The sequence below is a fragment of the Bos indicus x Bos taurus genome, chromosome 14 (genome assembly GCF_003369695.1).
Source record: "Bos indicus x Bos taurus breed Angus x Brahman F1 hybrid chromosome 14, Bos_hybrid_MaternalHap_v2.0, whole genome shotgun sequence".
In the NCBI taxonomy this organism is placed as follows: Eukaryota; Metazoa; Chordata; class Mammalia; order Artiodactyla; family Bovidae; genus Bos; species Bos indicus x Bos taurus.
In genome coordinates, this window is record NC_040089.1 from 11,297,234 (window position 1) to 11,318,702 (window position 21,469).

General features: G+C 38.1%; 1 long non-coding RNA gene across 3 annotated transcripts in view; it reads left to right on the forward strand.

Moving 5' to 3' along the window:
• Nucleotides 1-18,751, forward strand: part of LOC113904103 — a 130,028-nt gene extending 111,277 nt beyond the window's left edge. For 2 of the 3 annotated variants that reach the window (XR_003514408.1, XR_003514406.1), the window contains exons 4-6: nucleotides 10,960-11,247; nucleotides 14,613-14,753; nucleotides 18,408-18,751. This is a non-coding gene — a long non-coding RNA (uncharacterized LOC113904103). Of the gene's footprint in view, nucleotides 1-10,956; nucleotides 11,248-14,612; nucleotides 14,754-18,407 lie in introns of all 3 variants that reach the window. The other variant, XR_003514407.1, reaches the window with a different exon arrangement.
• Nucleotides 18,752-21,469: the final 2,718 nt, after the last annotated feature.

The window sequence follows — 21,469 nt, forward strand, 5'->3', positions numbered from 1 at the left end:
GCTTCTAGCTAGAAATTTCTTTATCATAATTACATATTATAGGAAGATTATCATAGTGACAAAACAGAAAAAAAAGAGTATTTGAAAAAAAATGTAGAGATTACTTTGGCTGTTTTCGACTGACTCAAAGACATAAAGAAGAAACCAAAACTGGAGGAAAAAATAGACGCATTCTGGATTTGAGCCGTTTAGCCCATTAAACCCAGGTGCACACAGTATATTCTACAAAGATTTCTCAAAACATTATAACCCACAGCCTCCTTGCATACAATTAAGTTCGGTTCCCTTTATTCACTGTCTGCTTTCTCTAAGCGCCTCATCTTCATCTTTCCAGAAAAACACTTGCTACCAATTCTAGCCCTCAAGACCCTAACCGTAGCACCAGTGGCCCTAGGAGTGACCACTAGGGCACTGGGTGCAACAAGGCTTTTCTTGTTTATTTCGAGCCATTGTGTCTAGAGTTGTCAATACCACTGAGGGTATGATATGGATACTCTGCCATGATTCATGTCAATCAAGACCTCCCAAGAACCTGAAGAAACATCACGTGTGAAACCATTCAAATGGTTCAAATCTCGGTATCCCTTGTAACTTCCTTACTTGTGGACAGCTGCTGAATTTGTCCTATGTAGCCCTAGCTCTTAACATCTTGTGTGTGTGTGTGCGTGAGAGAGAGTTAGTCGCTCAGTCATGTCCAACTTTGTGACCCCATGGACTGTAGTCTGCCAGGCTCCTTTGCCCATGGAATTCTCCAGGCAAGAATACTGGAGTGGGTAGCCATTCCCTCCTCCAGGGGATCTTCCCCACCCAGGGATCAAACCCGGGTCTCCTGCAGTGCAGGCAGATTCTTTACCATCTGAGCCACCAGGAAATAGAGGGGTATATGTGAAACTGTCATTAATTGAAGTCTCCAGAAAAAAAAAACAAAAACTTTAAAAAAAACTTATACTCTTAAAGTATTACTGGAGGTCAGGACCCAGAACTGCTGAAATGACTTTGCACATACACTCTTGGGAATTCAGTAATGGAGTAAACATAATTTGATCTTAGTCTCAAAGATAACTCCATATACATCAGCGGTCCCCAACCTTTTTGGCACCAGGACCTGTTCTGTGGAGGATAATTTTTTCCATGGACCCTGGGGGCTGGGAGATGGTTTGGGGATGATTCAAGTGCATTGCATCGATGGTGCACTTTATTTCTATTATTGTTATTACATCAGATTCACCTCAGAGCATCAGGCATTAGACCCCTGAGTTTCAGAAACACTGATACACATTATTCTGGTATAACTTACAAATCCCCCTAAAGCTGTATTCTGGCAATTCTCTACATGCATAGGTTTGAGGACACTTCCCTAAGAGGATTAAGAAACCAGTAACTATCTTTTAGAAGGAGAGTGATGACCCTGATGCTTTAAGGGCTTGTAACTGATGGAAACAAGAATAATTCTGAATAATATTCAGAAAGTATATGCCTAACAAGCTTAAAAAAAATGGTTTCTAAGCCAAACTGGTGAGTTTTCCTTAAGGTACTTTTAAAAAGTTTTGAGAGACACAAAAGAAAAAAATAGAAAAGAAAATCTTCTCAAAGCAGTTTATACTTTGTCATCTCCCTTGAGCATTTCAAAGAAGCTGTTCAAAGCCAGTGTATTTTAACGTATAAACCAGGACTATGCAACTAGCCCAACTTCAATTTATGTTCTTTTTTTGAAACAACGTGTATTTTACAATTCACTCTCCCTTTTGATTATTACAACAATGACTTAGAATAATGTTTCTCTTAACTCAGAGGCTGTATTCTCATTACTCATGGCATCGTTGGTCATTTTTTTCCCCACCAGTGTTTGGCCCTCTACAGCAGGTATGGGGTTTGTGTTTTCACAGGCTAGTCTGTCTAATAAGGGCTTTAAGGCAACACTAGTGAATATGTTCTCCTCTCTGTCTCTACTAAGCGGCCACTTCCTCAATCTCCACATCTACAAAGCTGGAATAATGTCACCTTCTCTGGTGGATGCTAGGAGGAACAGATGAACTAGCTCTTGGCATATGCTTTCTGCTTTGTAACAATTATTAGTTACTAACCCTGTCCTCTTCTCCATAGTCCTTTCCTATCTGTCCTTATTGCCCCTTTAGCTGTGGTGACTTCTGGGAAGTCACCAAATCCACTGCTTCTGGATTTTTATTAAGAAGGGCTTATTCTCCTCCCACTTCCTGGGCCTGTTTTCTCAATTGCAAAAAGACTTCTGAGTTATGATTCAGTCTGATTATCTTAGCATTGCTTGTAGTTTTTATGTAGTCTAGCTTTATTTTCAATGTACTGGGCTGTGATCTAAACAAATATTTCTCACATTTATCTATTTTTAAGGTGATATTTTAAAATTTAAAAATCAAGGTAAATATAGTATTATCCCAGATGGCAGATGAGGAAGTGGAAGCACTCAGCAGATACCCACTTTTCCCAAAGCTGTACAGCTATTAAGAAGGAAACCAGGAAATTGGACTTTAGATGACAAATCTCCACCAATTCAACCCACTGTAGTGGCCTCTTGGGGCATCATCATTTCTAGGATCAATTTCCCTGGCTGAGTGGTGTTGACCATTCAGCACAGGTGCTGTAGCCATTAAAAAGCATTTCCATGGTCATTGCTGACTCAATTTCACTCACTTCTACAGACACTGCTTTCCTTCCTGTATTTATTCTCTTCTTTACCCCCTTCCTCTCCTTCTCCTTTTTCTTTCCAGCAATAATTGTGTTCTAGGAGATATATTCAGGATTGAGGATTCAGAAAGAATAATAAATTGCTGCTGGTCTGAAACATGACACAGTGTAATTGAGCAGGAGGGCAAAGGTAGATTGGAAACAGGAAGACTATAACATCATGCATTATGTTCCCATGAGAGAACAAGAGAGTTAGAGACACAGAACACACACCAGGAGAGTCACACGGCCAAGCAGAGCCATAGAGACAGGAAACAGAGGGGACAGAACCGTAAACTCTCCTTGGGGAGCCTTGGGGAAGGTTTCCCAGAAGTTCATATTTGAGCTGAATCTTGAAGTAGAGGAGGCGGAGTTTCATGTAAAAATATGGGGCATCCTAGACAAAGAGAAGACTAAGAAGGGGTCCTGTTTTGTGTCAGCAACGGAGCATTTCCTGGGACAATCCTTGGGGAAGGAGAGAAGGACTTAAGGTTGGAAACGGGACTTTTAAGCAACATCTAAAAGGTCCGTGTGTCCATACTTAAGATATTTTGATCATTTCTGGTGAACACTATAAAGTCACTGAAGGATGATCAGATTTATCTTTTACAAACTTACCTTGCACATACTCTGGAGAAGAAACGAGTGGAAAACTCTTTTGAGGAGGTGATAAACCTTTAGCTAGAATCATCAAGATGAAAAGGGAGAGGGCTCAAATCAATAAAATTAAAAATGAAAGAGGAAAAATTACATAGAAATAAAAAAGATCATAAGAGACTACTATGAACAACTATATGCCAACAAAATGGGCAACCTAGAAGAAATGGATAAATTCTTAGAAAGGGACAACCTTCAAGACTGAAGAAAAATAGAGAATAGAGAATGTGAACAGGCCCATCACAAGTACTAAAATTGAAAGTGATTTAAATCTTCTAACAAGCAAAAGTCCAAGACCAGATGTCTTCATAGGTGAATTTTAACAAACACTTAGAAAAAGATAACACCCATCCTAAAACTCTTCCAACAATTGAAGAGGAAGGAACACTTCTATGCTTATTCTATGAGGCCACTTATCACTTTGATATCAAAACCAGGCAAGGAGACCATAAAAAATGAAAATTACAGATCAATATCACTTATGAACAGAGGCAAAAATACAGTGCTAGCAAACCAAATCCAACAATATATTAAATGAATTACACACCATAATTAAGCAGTATTTATCCCAGGGATACAGGATTCTTCAACATCTTCAAGTCAGTGTGATACACCACATTAACAAACTAAAGAAAAAAAAATCATTATCATCTCAATAGATGCAGAAAAAGCTTTTGACAAAATTTAACACTGATTCATGATAGAACTTTTCCCAGGTCTACCTGCATTGAAGGCAGATGCTTTATTCTCTGAGCCACTAGGGAATCTCAGAGGAAACTTACTTATAAATATAATAATATAATATAAATATAATAAAGGCCATATATGACAAACCTATAGCTAACATCATACTCAACAGTGAAAATCTGAAATCATTTCCCCTAAGATCAGGAATAAGACAAGAATGTTCACTCTCACCACATTTATTTAACATATGGAATAACGAACAAGGACCTACTGTATAGCACAGACTCTACTCCATATATTGTGATAGCCTATATGGGAAAAGAATCTAAGAAAGTGTGTGTGTGTATATATACACACATACACATATATCACTATATATGTATAATGATTCACTTTGCTTTACATCTGAAACTTACACTGTAAATCAAACACACTACAGTGATAATTTAAAACAAATATATTCTTAGCTTGCAGGCTTACAAAAACAGACAGTCGTCTGTACTTAATCTACAAGTTATAATTTGGGGACCCTTACTGTTCAGCAAGGTGATTAAAAGTGCAAACTTTTAAAAAATATTCAATCTCTTAAGCAGACTGTTTGTTTCCAAACTGCTCCTGTTGCCAATGGTGCATTTATATGTCCAGGTCAAAGAAACATTTACTTTGATCCTGCTTTGTTCTCTTATCTTTCTATCCTTTTCTTAGACAAGCTTCTTAAAAGAGTAATCTGTACTCCTTCTCTGTAGCAAATTGTGTTTTACAGAAATGGCTTCAATAATGCTACTAGTCTCTGATGCTCTTCCAGAATCATGCTGCCTCCCTTAACCCCTATCAAGAAGTAGTATTGGTGTTCCCTCCCCTTGAAACTGGACAGACCTCTGTGAATACAACTAATAGAATGCTACATAAGTGATGCTATGAGATGTATAACCTGGATCACAAAAGATAACATAGCTTCTGTTATAACAGAACATGTCTCTTTTAGGATCTGTGCCTGCAGATCCTGGGACTGTCATGCATGTGATGACTATTATTTCCTCTTAAAGGCTTTCATTAAACTTCTCCAAAGCAGATGTGGACACAGGCAAAGAAAGAGCTGTCCATGTGTATTCTGTGACTATGGTATAAGGTATATGGGGCAGAGAGTTAAAAGCTTAGGCCAGTGATGTCAGCAGAGCTATTTCATGGAAGATTTAAATAATAGGTTTTGGATCTCAGGCTGGACCTTGAGGGCAGTGTGTGGCCGTAGGAGAGTTTTATGGGTAGGAGGACAATGGACAAGTTACTTTTCCAAAGGGACCACTCTGATTGCAATAATAAGATTGCATTAGAAGGAAGCAACAGTGGTTTGGAGACATCATCTGCTGAGAAGCAAGCCTCTGGTGTGGTCTGAATAGGACTTAAAGAAGGGCAGTGGTCATGGGCATCCATATGGGAATTAGGATCAGGAGAGATTCCGGAGACCAACTGGGAAGAACAACACTGCTTATTTAGTTAATCGGACAATTGATATTTTAGTATCTTCTATGACAGATATGTTAATAGAATAGATCCCTCTTTTATATAACTAAACCCCTTAGCCTTTCTCTTTCATGACTTTTTTCTCCTGTCAATATGCAGTGAGGTTCCCATGTTGGTGGTTTATCTCTGTTCTCTTAAGCAGACAATGGGGAACCGTTCCTTGAAAGCAAGATGCCACAGATAAGCTCCCAGCTGGCCCGATGTGGTGAAAGGGCTTCTGGGCTCCTCTTGCGTAGCACCTGCCCCTGTTAGCCACAGACCTGGTCCCCTGAAAACACCATGGGAACTCTGTCCTGAGGCATCTTCCCACTGTTATCTTGACCCCATCACTGTGTTCTGGGTTTTGACTCTGGGAGATTAAATCTTTACATGCCCGAGTGGAAAGACTGTATCCTTGTAATTTTTCACCTATATAATTTCTCAGCTGCTTTAGTTTTAACCTGTAGTATTTATGGCCCAACTGTAATTTAGAATACTTAGAGAATGCCAGTTTCAAAGGACAGCTCTTTCAAATTGCCACTCAGAGCAGCTTTCTGAACAAGTGTAGTGAACTGTGGTAAAACTGATCATTTCAGTCAATTAGATTTTTAGGTTACTCACTTTTTACTGCTCTGAAAGAGCAAATGAGACACTTGAAAGCTAGAATCAATCAATTACAGTCTAAATGTAGATCGAGGAGGAAGATACACAAAAAGCCATATTTATACTTTCTTTTGTAGACATGAACCTTGTAGAGGTCACTGAAGTTCTCTTAGAGAATGTTCATTTTACATGAATGGAAGTCACTGCTAAAAAAACAAACAAACAAAATTCCTAACAAGATGCTTGGAATACAAATTGGTGACAATAAATTAAAAGGTTGATATTAGACAACAGAAATACTCCAGTCAGAAAAGGGAAATGAAGTGAAAGTCGCTTAGTCGTGTCTGACTCTTTGAGACTCCTTGAACTATACAGTCCATGGAATTCTCCAGGCCAGAATACTGGAATGGGTAGCCGTTCCCTTCTCCAGGGGATCTTCCCAACCCAGGGACTGAACCCAGGTTTTCCTTATTGCAGGTGGATTCTTTACCAGCTGAGCCACCAGAGAAACTCAAAAATACTGGAGTGGGTAGCCTATCTCTTCTCCAGAGGATCTTCTGGACCCAGGAATCGAACCGGGGTCTTCTGCATTGCAGGCTGATTCTTTACCAACTGAACTATCAGGGGGCTTTGTGAAATGAATACCTAAGCAGACCCAATCAAGTAGTGGTTTTTAAATAAAATCATTATTAATCTCTGATTCAGAAAGTTCTAAGTCTTACGTAGTAGATATTCTGTGATTTTTCATTTCTTTTATTCATACCCGAGAATAGAGTATAAAGTTTAGAGATTATAAAAACATCTAGTAAAAGATCATGTTTTCTCTTTCAGTTCTGTTCAGTTGCACTGCTGCTGCTGCTGCTAAGTCGCTTCAGTCGTGTCCGACTCTGTGCGACCCCATAGACGGCAGCCCACCAGGCTTCCCCGTCCCTGGGATTCTCCAGGCAAGAACACTGGAGTGGGTTGCCATTTCCTTCTCCAATGCATGAAAGTGAAAGTGAAAGGGAAGTCGCTCAGTTGTGTCCGACTCTTAGCGACCCCATGGACTGCAGACTTCTGGGCTCCTCCGTCCATGAGATTTTCCAGGCAAGAGTACTGGAGTGGGGTGCCATTGCCTTCTCCGTTCGGTTGCACAGTTGTGTCCAACTCATTGCGACCCCATGGACTGTAGCATGCCAGGCTTTCCTGTCCATCACCAACTCCCAGAGCTTGCTCAAACTCATGTTCATCAAGTCGGTAATGCCATCCAACGATCTCATCCTCTGTCGTCCCCTTCTCCTCCCTCCTTCAATCTTTCCCAGCATCAGGGTCTTTTCAAATAAGTCAGCTCTTTGCATCAGGTAGCCAAAAGATTGGAGTTTCAGCTTCAGCATCAGTCTTTCCAATGAATATTCAGGACTGATTTCCTTTAGGATGGACTGGTTGGATCTCCTTGCGATCCAAGGGACTCTCAAGACTCTTCTCCAACACCACACTTCAGAAGCATCAATTCTTCAGCGCTCAGCTTGCTTTATGGTCCAACTCTCACATCCATACATGACTACTGGAAAAACCAGAGCTTTGACTAGACGGACCTTAGTTGGCAAAGTAATGTTTCTGCTTTTTAATATGCTGTCTAGGTTGGTCATAACTTTTCTTCCAAGGAGCAAGCATCTTTTAATTTCATGGCTGCAATCACCACCTGCGGTGATTCTGGAGCCCAAAAAAATAAAGTCTCTCACTGTTTCCATTGTTTCCCCATCTATATGCAATGAATTTATGGGACTGTATGCCATGATGTTAGTTTACTGAATGTTGAGCTTTAAGCCAACTTTTTCACTCTCCTCTTTCACTTTCATCAAGAGGCTCTTTAGTGCTTCTTCGCTTTATGCCATCTCTTAGATACCTGAAGAAATCAAAGCATCACTAACAGTAAAGTAAGGTTAAGAGGAAAGTAGGATTAGAGTATTTCTGATATTTATCTTTAATCATCTAATATGTACTTTGCAATTTCAAATTTAAAATCTTTCAAAATTTTTTCTCACATGAAAAAAATGTTTTCCTAGGGGCAGTAAAAAAGAGGATGTAGGTCAGAATTTGATTGAGGATATCCAGCAGTAGTTATGATGGTATTTTTAACTGCCCAAGAATGGTCTGCTTTTAGGCACACCCTTGAGACATTGTCTATGTGACACCTTTTCCACACAGCCATCTATGACCAGTTCAGGCCATAGCTTCCCTCTCTGGTCTGCCACAGCAGTTGTCTACACTGGTCACTTAAAGCCCTCTTCTAAATACTAAGACTTCTTTCATGATTCAGCAGGAGCACCAGACGTCAGTTAGCAGGTCTAGATCCTGCTTCTCATATCACCACTCAGACAAGCATATTTCAGTTAAGTGTATTAGCCAGGGGGACATTGGGAAAACAGCGTCCACACTACGGAGATTCACAGAGGCAATTTAACGCACAGGTAGAAGTTGTTAAGACAAACTGGAGACGGTGAGACAGCCAGAGAGTAACAGCAGCAGAAGGCCACTGGCAATAGAGGGGTTGAGGGAAGACAGGGAGATGCTAGTGTACCAGAGAGCAGAAGATGAGACAGGTGCTAAACTGTGATGGGGCTGCCGTGTGGGAGCCCGAACCAACGAGAGAGGGTCTGTCTGGAAAGGATTTGGAACCAACTTCAGAAGAGATGCAGCTACCATCAGAAACACTGCCAGAAGCATATAGCAAGAGGGGAGAAATCCCCTGTTTTTTCTCCCCTGCTGACTTTGCACTTTTCCACCAGCGTCACCCAGTGGCCACATCTGCCTGGAAGCCAGCTGACAAGAACACCTGGAAGATGTAATCCCCAGTGCTCCATCCAGAGCAGTGGGTGGAGTCAGGGGATGACAGGAAAGATCCTGGCACAGCAAGCCATTCACCTTGTGAACCGTTGAAACTTCCTCAGTCAAATTTCAAAGCAATGTCTTTTTAACTTGCTTTTTAAGAGCATCCGAAAGTATTTAAACAACTTATTGACCAGAGACGTATTAATATGTCTTTTGTTGTTGTTTAGTCACCAAGTCATGTCCAACTCTTTGCAACCCCATGGATTATAGCCCACCAGGCTTCTACCCAAACCTTATTGACTAGAGTGTTTCAATATTCACTTACATAACAAATCGCCAGCCACAGATGTTAGTTTCTGTAAAAATCCCCTGGTCAATAATGTGTTAATTTGTTGATGGGGGGTAAAAATGGAAACTTAGAGAATACTTTGGATTAATATTTTAAAGATTTAAGATATTTGATAATGGAATTTCAACTTCTAGGGAAATAGAAAGTCACAAATATACAAGATATGGGGACAAACATGTAGAACTCAATGTTCATAACACTGGAAGTTAGAAGCAACCTAAGATAGATGTGATATTTTCTGGGCTCTGAAGTAGAAGGGACAGTTTCTGCCTCTTGAGGGTATCGTATTCATTAGAATCAGTCTGCACTAAAGGACCTTGAAAGGAGGATGAAGTGCTATAGCGATCCAGGGTGAGAAGATGGTAAATATTTGCCTTCTTCGGCTTCTAGATAAGCATGCATGGTGTGCACATTATATGAAACACAGAAAAGCTAGGAGGATTTTTTAAAATATCTGTATCCAAATAGGAAAATTCTTCCAGATGAAAACAATAAATTAATCTGCTTTCAAAATTTCAAAGCTCACACAGGAAAGAAAGACTGAGGTTAGGAGGTTAGGAACCTAGGTGGAGTAGCAAGAGGTGACATGTGCGTAATTAGCATCCAAGTGCCCTGAGAGTTCATTCCAGTTCTGGTTCTGATTCCAGTGGTGACCCCGTCCAGGCCTCCACCCCAATTTTCTGCTGCTAATAATGAAAACCAGAGCCAGTCCACATACACTGGCTGGGCATTTTGCAAATGAATGAACCAGCTTTCCCAGGATCTGAGGCCCTGTGTGTAACTCACTCCCCAGCCTGCCCACCCCACTGACAACAGTTAGCACAGTCAGACTCCATCATATTGGAATCATGCTTCAAACTTCCTGTAACACTTAAATTAGCTGCCTAGCTTTGCATTTAAGATATCCCCTTGTCTACCCTGAAGTGTCCTAAATGCTTTATCTTTCATGCTCCAAAATGCACTGCCCTTTAAAAAAAAAAAAAAAAAAGCTCACAAAAAATATGAATTGCAGCTTCTTGGCTTCTGTTTGATCGTTTACAATTAGCTTAAACCACCTAACTAAGGAACATGAGTAACATGAGTGAGGAGCTTAGCATATGTTTTAGGCCATAATAGGTGTTTAATACATTTTTTTTTAAATTTTATTTTATTTTTAAACTTTACATAATTGTATTAGTTTTGCCAAATATCAAAATGAATCCGCCACATTTTTGTTTTTTAACCTTGTTCCTATCCCTTCAATATGCCCTTGGACCCCAAAGGAAGGTACGATTTACCTTCCCTACAAAATATCTCATTTGTTTGCCCCTTATGTCTTTGCTCATATGTTTTTGCCTGGAATATTCATCCTTGTCCTTCACGTACAGTTCTGTTGTGACTTTAACTGAAATGGGAAAGATACTAAAAAAAAAAAATCCAAGACCATGTTTTCTGTATCGCAAGTCACCAAAACCTTTTGACTTTGAACTGTATCTTTAACTTGTGTTTGTCTCACCCTCCATCTTCAGTGTTTTACCTATCTCTCTGAGACCAAATGTAAAACAATGCTTATGTAAAATGAGAATAGATCTTACAATTAGACAGACATACCTAGGAAGTGCTTGAGACATTTTTGCTACATACTATTGAAAGGAATGTTTCCTTTTCAGCAGGTTGGGACCATTAGCAGGAATGAAAGAAATATCCTAGACAAAGGAAGAACTATTCCAACGCCAGCCTCAAGCTGGAATGTGTTCTAGTCGATTCCCTTTTCTTGCTTAGCAAGCACTGAGCTTCCTGTTTCTGGTTTGGACCTGAAGTGGAGGTTCCCAAATACCAACAGGAAGGTCATACTTGTGGTCTCCCTCCCTTGCTGAAACCCTGCTGAAGCCTGAAGTGCTAGAATTCCACGTGGGTGTCATTTTCTCAAGAGACTTCCAGCTGCAGTTCCCAGACCAGAGGTGGGTCACTGTATGCTCTTAGATCCATAACCATTCTTCCTCTTTTACTTTTCTGAGATTCCATTATTATCTTGCCAAGTATGGGTTCAATAATTAAGAAGAGTTCTTGTGGGGAGGGGGTGGGATTTTTTAAACAGAGAATAGAATCTCAATAAGTGAGTTGTGTTAGATTTCTGCATAAATCTATCCACTTATACACAAATATTGAATACTCATGATATGCTAGTTATTGTCTTCAAAGAGGGGTGTCTTTTCTAATTTTGAGAATCCACTTCTATGAGCTGTAGAGAGGCAGACTTCAGATGTGTAAATCAGATTATTACATAAATTCATTCATTCCACACATGTTTATAAAGACCCTGTGCATACTAAGTAACTGTGGTAGTCACTGGTGTTCCAAAAAGTGCTAACACTTTATCAAGTGCTAACCATATTCTAGATGCTTTTGCATATGTGATCTTAGTTAATTTTCACAACAATTCTGGATAGAATCACCTCTATTTTATAGTTAATAAAAGTACAGTTTGGAGAGGTTTTCCAACTTTCACAGAAAACACAGTCAGATCTAAGATTTAAGTCATTACTTGAATATTTATCTACTGATGGACATTTGGATGGCTTCCACCTTGGGTCTGTTCTAAAAAATATTCTTGTTCTTTTGTTGCACATGCAACATTTCTATTTTGGATATACCTAGTAGTAGAATTGCTGGGTTATAGGATATGCATATATTAAGCTATAGTACACATACCAGTTGATAGTTTTTCTCTACATCATTTTTTATAGTATGAATTAATTGATGTGAAGTGAAAATCACTCAGTCGTGTCCAACTCTTTGTGACCCCATGGACTATACAGTCCATAGAATTCTCCAGGCCAGAATACTGGAGTGGGTTGCTGTTCCCTTCTCCAGGGGATCTTATGAATCCACAGATCGAACCCAGGCCTACCTGTATTGCAGATGTATTCTTTACCAGCTGAGCCACCAAGGAAGCCCAAGAATACTGGAGTGGGTAGCCTATCCCTTCTCCAAGGGATCTTCCAGACCCAGGAATTGAACTGGGGTCTTCTGCATTGCAAGTGAATTCTTTTACCAGCTGAGCTACCAGGGAAGCCCAACTGATGTAGCAAATTGTATTTCACAAGGACAGACACAACAATATGTCCCATCCCACACACTTCTTATATTACAACCTTGATGCTTCCTCCAGCAAGTGGTGTATTCTAGCTCCTTCTGCTTGAACCTGAATGGGTCCCTGTGGCTTCCTTATCAAGGTCTTGTTCAACAGAACAGTCTGCAATTATTGAAATGTGCTGCCTATACAATATCCCATCACTTCATGGCAAATAGATGGGGAAACAGTGGAAACAGTGTTCAGACTTTTTTTTTTTTTGGGCTCCAAAATCACTGCAGATGGTGATTGCAGCCATGAAATTAGAAGACGCTTACTCTTTGGAAGGAAAGTTATGACCAACCTAGACAGCATATTAAAAAGCAGAGACATTACTTTGCTAACAAAGGTCTGTCTAGTCAAGGCTATGGTTTTTCCAGTGGTCATGTATGGATGTGAGAGTTGGACTGTGAAGAAAGCTGAGCGCCGAAGAATTGATGCTTTTGAATTGTGGTGTTGGAGATGACTCTTGAGAGTCCCTTGGACTGCAAGGAGAACCAGTCCATTCTAAAGGAGATCAGTCCTGGGTGTTTATTGGAAGGACTGATGCTAAAGCTGAAACTCTAGTACTTTGGCCACCTCATGCGAAGAGTTGACTCATTGGAAAAGACTGATGCTGGGAGGGATTGGGGGCAGGAGGAGAAGGGGATGACAGAGGATGAGATGGCTGGATGGCATCACCAACTCGATGGACTTGAGTCTGAGTGAACTCCGGGAGTTGGTGATGGACAGGGAGGCCTGGTGTGCTGCTATTCATGGGGTTGCAAAGAGTTGGACACGACTGAGCTACTGAACTGAACTGAACTGATACAATATCCACTAGCCATAGTGGATACTTGTAAGGTAGCTAGTATAATTGTAGAACTGAACTTTAGTTTTACAGTTAAATAGACATATATGTTCGCTGGCTGTTGTACTGGATGATGTAGGCTTAGACCAACAGAATATCGTGGAGTTGTTGCTGTGTGATTAATGCCATACAATGTGTTCTTTTGGAACACAGCCACTTTATTATTAAAAAAAATCCCAATTAATTGGGAGTTTCAAGTTGACTGTAGGAAGTATCACATAGAGAAAAACCTAGGATTATGGATCGTAGGCACAGCTGAACTCCCAGTAGCAATCAAACCCAGCTCATCATCCTGAAAATGGGATCTGCAGCTCCCTGATGAGCTGCTCTGCCTGATGCTGAACAGTGCACACAAGCCATCCTTCCTGGTCCCTGCCTGAATTGCAGATTCATAAGCAAATACATTGTTTTGATCCTTTTAAGCCTCAACTACCATCAGCTTACTAAGCTGTATGTCTGGTTGGACTGGGACTGTGGTTATATGCATTTCAGATCTTTGTACTAGATTCTCCACATTTCTCCTCTTTTTCGATTCTCTTTACAATATTCTGTATTTTGTAGTGGTAGTATCAGAACTTATCCCTAGACAATGGAATCTTTAGGTGTTCCTTATAGTGTACAGCTCTTACTGACATTTGATCATTTTGCTTATCTTCTGTGAGTCTGGCAATGACCTAGAAATGATGCTTTATCTAGGACCTACTTTTATAAAGCAAAGGAGCACTTTCAGTGACCTTGCCTTTTATAACTCTAAAGCAAGACACGACAACAACCGAAAGAAAAAGCAAACAAGGAAAAAGCCAAAGACATAAAATATAATTTCCTGAGCTGAAAAACAAAAAAACCCAGAATACAGAGGGTGAAATACACCATATACTATATTCCAGGTAAAAATTAAGAAACTAGGAAACCATCTGAACATATTCTGTGAAATTTTAGAAAGGTAAAGATAATGAAAATAATTCTCAATGTAAGGTTGTGATCAGTGAGTTAGGAAGAAACAGTTCATCTCCAGAGGAATGTAAGTAAGCCTGACCAGGACTTTTCCAGAAAATCATGGAATCATGAAGAATGAACTTTATGATTCAACAACTCTATTTTCAAACCATTATGGTAGATGGAGTAAGTATGTGGACATATATTAGAGCAACAGGAAGACATTCTCAGATATCTACAGATTCAGAAAATAGTTGTTAAGGAGTATGTCTAAAAATATACTTGAAGGTATATCACTAAATACATAGGATTAACCTTGATGTCCTATAGACCCATGTTTAAGAACTTGCTCTGCTTCATTCTAGTTGAGAGACCATAAGTCTTTACATTTTTTCATCAATTTCCAGGTTGATGCTACTCTTACGCTCTAGTGCAGTGTGCCAAAACATGACTGAATAAAGTCTTTGACAGTAAAGGGAACTTTGGATGCCTTCTTGTATTCTACAGCATGTGCTTAGTGTCTGGGACATCATAAATGGTGAACGAAGGTAAGATAAATGACAGATTACAGGAACGATTACCAATACAACTACCTGCTTAAAACATATGCTAGCACTCAGAACAAGTTAAGAAAATGATCAAGTCTATGAAAAATATATTGAAATACATATAACACTGAATCGAAGAAACAGGCATAAATATAAAAATAAGACATTAGAATAAACAACCAGGTATATTGAGGTGATAAATATGAGGATCACTTTGCTTAATCTCATGCAAATGAATTTGAAATTTTGACTATAAAACATAATGTTCTAGAAAATACATGTAATGAAACAAGAGATTAAGAAATTTGTCAAAAGCCATCTCAAAAAGCATCAGCAACAATTTATTTCATAAGTAAATTTTACAAAATATCTAAGGAATGCAATTAAATTGTTTGAAAGCATAAAGGAAGTGAAAGTTTCTAAAAGGTTTTTAACAAATATAGCAAATTTTTGGTAGAAAATGTAATAAAGGCAGAATAATAAAATAAAACTAAAGATGGATTTGCCTAATGGATATTGATGTAAAACTTCTAAAATGAGCTAGCAAATCAAATTCAGCAGCTTATTTAAAGATTGAGAGATACTCTTCAGGAGTAATTCTTTTAATAAATATAATATATCAATATCTTTTCCATATTAATTACAGGTCAAGGCAGAAAAACATGTTTGATGCTAACAAAGTGCTTGGTAAAAATGCCAATATCATTATAGATTAACAAATTTGTATAATACTTAATTAGCAATGTGCCTAATAGTGAAACATAAAAATGTTTCCATTAAATAAAGAAATAAGACAGGGATGCTGATTATCACTCCTTTAACCTAAAATTCTGTGGGAAATACTTTCCAATGATTTGAGAATGATAAATATGAGATTATAGAAGTTCTAACATAGAAGTAAAAATTTAATTTACAAATACCTAGATAATTGTATAACCTTGTAAAACCCAAAATCAACTGGGAAAACTGTTGTGAATGAAGGAATAATTTAGTAAGAAAAATTTAAAAACTGATATTGAAAATGCTGTTGGCTTTATTTTGTTCAAATAAGATGTACTTATGTTAAAGAAAAACCAGTTACTAAGTAAATACCCAGAGATAGGGGTGAGTAGGAATGTATTAGATTTACATGAATAAACTTTCAAGTGCTCTAATAAAAAGGACACCAAAAATGAAAAAAAAATTTTAAGTCATCTAAGAAAGATTAAAATACATTTTGAATGGGAATTAATGCCCAGTTCTATTTAAAATAATACAATACTGTAAGGATTCTAATTTACCCTCTCTTAATGTATAAATTGCATGTGATCCCAATAAAATTACCAATAGAATTATTTTTTATAAAACTAGGCATGATAGGTCTATAGTCAGGTAATGATTAGGCAGAAAATTTTGTAGAATATAAAGGAACAAACTACATTTTTACATTTTACAAAGCTTCTGTAAGAGCTTTGTACTTTTACATTGTATATAAATAAAGAAACAAGATAGAGTCTTAACAAAGATTCAAATAATGTGGATATTTAGATTATGGTGATATCAGCATTTTAAATCAGTGTGTTAAAGGCAGAATAATCAATAAATGATGTTGGGACAATCTACTGAGAAAAGAACAAATTATCTCATACAAAATTTAGCACTTTCCTGAGAAAGAAAAGTGAAAAATAAAGGAATCAGAACCCTTGACTTCAGACTATACTACAAAGCTACAGTAATCAAAGGCAGGATGGTTCAGGCACAAAAGCAGAAATGCAGATCAATGGAACAGGATAAAAAGTCCAGAAATGAACCCACACACCTACGGTCAATTAATCTTCTTGACAAAGGAGACAAGAATATACAACAGAGATAAGACAGTCTCTTCAATAAGTGGTTCTGGGAAAATTGGACAGTTGCATGTATTAATAGAAGAATGAAACTAGAACATTCTAACATCATACACAAACTCAAAATGGATCAAAAGCCTAAATGAAGGCTGAATACTATAAAACTCTTAAAGGAAAACAGAACACTCTCTGACATAAATCACAACGTCTTTTTGAATGGACCTTGTAGCTTAATGAAACTAAAAACAAAAATAATCAAATAGGACCAAATTAAACTTAAAAGCTTTTCACATCAAAGGAAACCACCAACAAAATGGAAAGACAACCAATAGAATGGGAGAAAATATTTGCAAACAAAGCACCCAAAAAGGGATTAGTCCCCAAAATCACCTCATGCAGCTCTATGTAAAGAAAACAAACAAGCAAACAAAACCCAATAAAGAATGGACAGAAATTCTAAATAGACATTTCACCAAAGAAGATATACAGATGGCAAAAAAGCACATGAAAAGATGTTCAACACTGCTAATTATTAGAGAAATGCAAATCAAAATTACAATGAGATATCATTTCACGCCAGTTCAGGATGGTCATCATCAAAAAGTCTACAACCATAAGTAACTGGGAATGGTATGGAGAAAAGGGAACCCTGCTGCATTGTCAGTGGGACTGAAAATTGCTACAGCCATTATGGAGAACAGTATGGACGTTTCTTAAAAAACTAAAAATAGAACTACTATATAATTTAGCAATCCCACTCCTAGGCATATGTCCGGAGAAAACCATAATTTGAAAACATACATGTACTCCAGTGTTCATAGCAGCACCATCTACAATAGCCAGGACATGGAAGCAAGCTAAATGTCCACTGGAGGAATGGATAGAGAAGATATGGTATATATATGCAATGTAATATTACGTGGCCATGAAAAAGAAATATTGCCCTTTGCCACAAGGATAGACTTAGAGGTGATTATACTAAAAAGTTAATTAAGTCAGACAGAGAAAGATAAATATTATATAATATCTTACACACTACTACACATAGAATAATAATCAACAGGGACCTATGGTATAGCAAAAGGAATACTATTCAATATTCTGTAGTAATCCATATGGGAAAAAAAATGGAAAAAGAATGGATATATATATAAAACTGAATCACTTGGCTGTACATGTGAAACTAACACAGCACTGTAAATCAACTACAGTATACAATAAAACTTAAAAAATCCCAAATTTATCATTTATAGAAATTTACCAATAATTTAGTATACAGATTTTTGTACTTAACAGCAGTCACATTTTTCTAAGCAAAGTATTTAATTCAGAAGTTCCAAGACATTGATGAACATAACTTCATAAAAATTTGAAATTCTACTTGGCAAGAATACTAAATAAAATCAGTATAATATAAACAACTTGGGAAATACTTGTAGCAAATATGATAGGTGAAAATGCATAAATTTCTTAAAATTCTTACAAATCAATTAACGAAAGACACTAGCTCTATATAAAATGGACAAAGGCACAAATGTTCCATATATATTTTTAATTTGTATTTATTTTTCTAAAGATGTTAACTTCCCTCAAATCAGAGAGGTATAATGAAACAAAAATTATTTTTTTTTACAGAGTAGATATAATAAAATATTTTTGGTTTTTGTGAGACTATATTAAACAACATTCTCTCTCCCAAACTATTGTTGGGAACATTAATTAGCATAATCTTCTTGGAGGGCGACTTGACAGTATTTCCTAATATTCTTAAAACACAATTTATTTTAAAGTGCACGCATCATTTAACAACTTCACTTTCATCCTGCAGGCAATCAGCACATGTCAAAGGAACACACGTGAATCAGTTCTAATGAAGTGGATGAACCTAGAGCCTATTAACAGAGTGGAGTAAGTCAGAAAGAGAAAAACAAATATTGTATATTAATGCATATGTATGGAATCTAGAAAGATGATGAACCTATTTGCAAGACAGCAATGGAAAAATAGACATCGAGAACAGATTTGTGGACACAATGGAGGAAGGAAAGGGTGGGCTAAATTGAGAGAGTAATATGGAAATACATTACCATATGTAAAATAGGCCATGGGAATTTATTGTATGAAGCAGGGAGCTCAAACTGGTGCTCTGTGACAATGGGAAGTCATAGAGGGATGGGATGGGGTGGGAGGTGGGAGGGAGGTTCAAGTGGGAGGGGACATAAATATGCCTATGGCTAATTCATGTTGATAAATGACAGAAACTTGCAAAACCCTGTAAAACAATTATCTTCCAAATAAAAATTAAGTTTTAAAAATGTGTATAAATATACATAATACAGTTGAAAAGAATATTTTTTGATAGACACAAACAACTGCTAACTATGATTGCTCTAGAAAGGGACTGAGTGCTGGATGCAAAATTCATTATCCTTCTACAGGTACTTTTACTCCTTGATATGTTTGCCAACATACATGTTCCTCATTTTTTTTATTTCAAAACAAAAACTAGTTATTAAAGAAAAAAAGTTCTACCTCCTCAAAAATATCTCCCAACTTAGACTGACAGAGTATTAGAAATTCTCTCTATGAATCAGACTTTGGGAAATTCCACGATCTGCTTCAAAGGCACTGTTAGAAAAAAATCCATGAAATCTCAGACTTAGCACCTACTGGTGAACGTCACATAGTAGCCACTTGTGTTTTCTTGCTCTGTGTCCAAAACTAACCAGGTCTGTCAGGAACACCCCCTACAGTGAGCCTTCCCTGTGCTTCCCTTTATGGAGCTTATCGCTTTATATGCCCTAAAGACGCTTTGTAAGTCTCTAATCCACTTCATCGGAGAAGGTAATGGCACCCCACTCCAGTACTCTTGCCTGGAAAATCCCACAGACGGAGGAGCCTGGTGGGCTGCAGTCCATGGGGTTGCGAAGAGTCGGGGACAACTGAGCGACTTCAGTTTCACTTTTCACTTTCATGCATTGGAGAAGGAAATGGCAACCCACTCCAGGGTTCTTGCCTGGAGAATCCCAGGGACGGCGGAGCCTGGTGGGCTGCCATCTATGGGGTCGCACAGCGTTGGACACGACTGAAGCGACTTAGCAGCAGCAACAGCAGCAGCAGCAATCTGCTTCGTATCTGATTTATCTCTCCAGCCCCCACAGAATATCTCTTAATATTTTTTTACATTGTAAACTTTCCATAAATATCTTAATGAAAATGTAAATTAAAATTTTATTTTTAAAATTAAATTCAATGTAAGGCATGAAAGGTACTCTTGTAGCACTGCCTAGCACTTACCATGACCTATGCAGTGTTCTAAGCACTTTACATATATCTGTAATATGTAACATACATTGTTATTCTATATATTATATGTGACAATATATATATATTTACCCAGGTCGTACAGATAGAGATAGGATTTGAATCCATGCAGTCTGGCTCCATTGTGCACATGTTCTTAACCAATGCCCATCACCCCTTCCTGTCCTCAACCCTCTTTAATCAACCTAGATTCCGCAATCCATAATTACATTCCTTCCTTCATAAAGAGATTCATCCTTCTGGCCTCTCTTGCTCTCCTGTTCTCTCTGGACAAAACTCTACTCTGGTCAAGCCCAACTCGACTGTCTTCTCAACATCTACCCAGAAAAGACAAAGGGGCAGGATACATACACACAGCCTTGCTCATGGATCACAATTTCCATTTATAACCCAGAACTCCAAGAGGGGCCTTTTTTTCCCACCCTGCAATCCTACTGTGTCCAGGTCTTATCACTCTTTTGCTGTCCTAGAGGGCTGTATACCCCATTTTGTTCCTTACGCCCTTCTGGCCCCACCCTCCCTGGGAGCTGATGACTTTGCTTCTTATTCTCTAAGAAAAATGTTCACAGGGGCTAGGTTGTTAACATAAAACTATGCAGAATTAGGAGTAGTGCATAATAGGGAATGATGGGGACTAAAGCTGCCTGCCAAATCCAAAGCGATGGGAATGGTTAAATGCTCTCAGATCCAGGCTAGTGTAGTCAGAAAGTGTGGCCTTTTCAAGAGAATTTGAAAATTCATACTTTGATGTAAATTTTCCTGATTTTAAATATCTAGTGAACAAAAAAAAGTTTTAGCAAGCTAGGAAATACCTTATAAACACCCCTTCCCCCAAGTTCATAACTCTGTAAAGAAATATGAATCAAGAAGAATCAGTCAGTATTTTAATATAATTTCAAAGAAGGCAACCAGATTTCTAAGAACAGTTTCAATTTGAGCTACCATTCATTCTCAAGAACTTTCTCTTTCAACTTCTACAATCAGTTCATGGTCCTGGAAAGAATTTAGGTCTATCTTAAACTTGAAAAAATATTATTTTTAATGTTGTGAGTATAGAGAAACCATGGGAGATAGTGTAGAACCCTGGAGCTAGTAGCAGGATTGTTCTCACTGATTGGGTACATTACAGAACACCTATAAATTTATAATTTTGTGAGCTGATACTTTTTCTTCCAGGAACAGCCAGTCTTGAAACTTAGGAGCAAGTTAAGAGAATAAATTTTTCTTAGCTCATTTTTCTCCCTCCCACATTAGCAAAGCCCAGTTGGAATTCAGAGGGCAAGGCACATCACTAATGTGATCCTTACATGCTGGCCTACCAGGGCACAGAACAGGGTGGATAAGAGTGGGGGGTGGGCTTGGGGAGGAAAATGGAAGTTCAGGCAAAACTCCACCATAAGTCTTATAGAATAGCTACTATTCCTATTCTCTTTTTATATTGAGAAAACAGACGGGTTTAATGACTTACTCAAAATCACAAACACGAATTGATAGAAATGGCTGAGCTTCATAACTCTAAAGCCTAAAAGCATTTTTCTGTCCTGTTTCTTCACCATGAAATTCTCT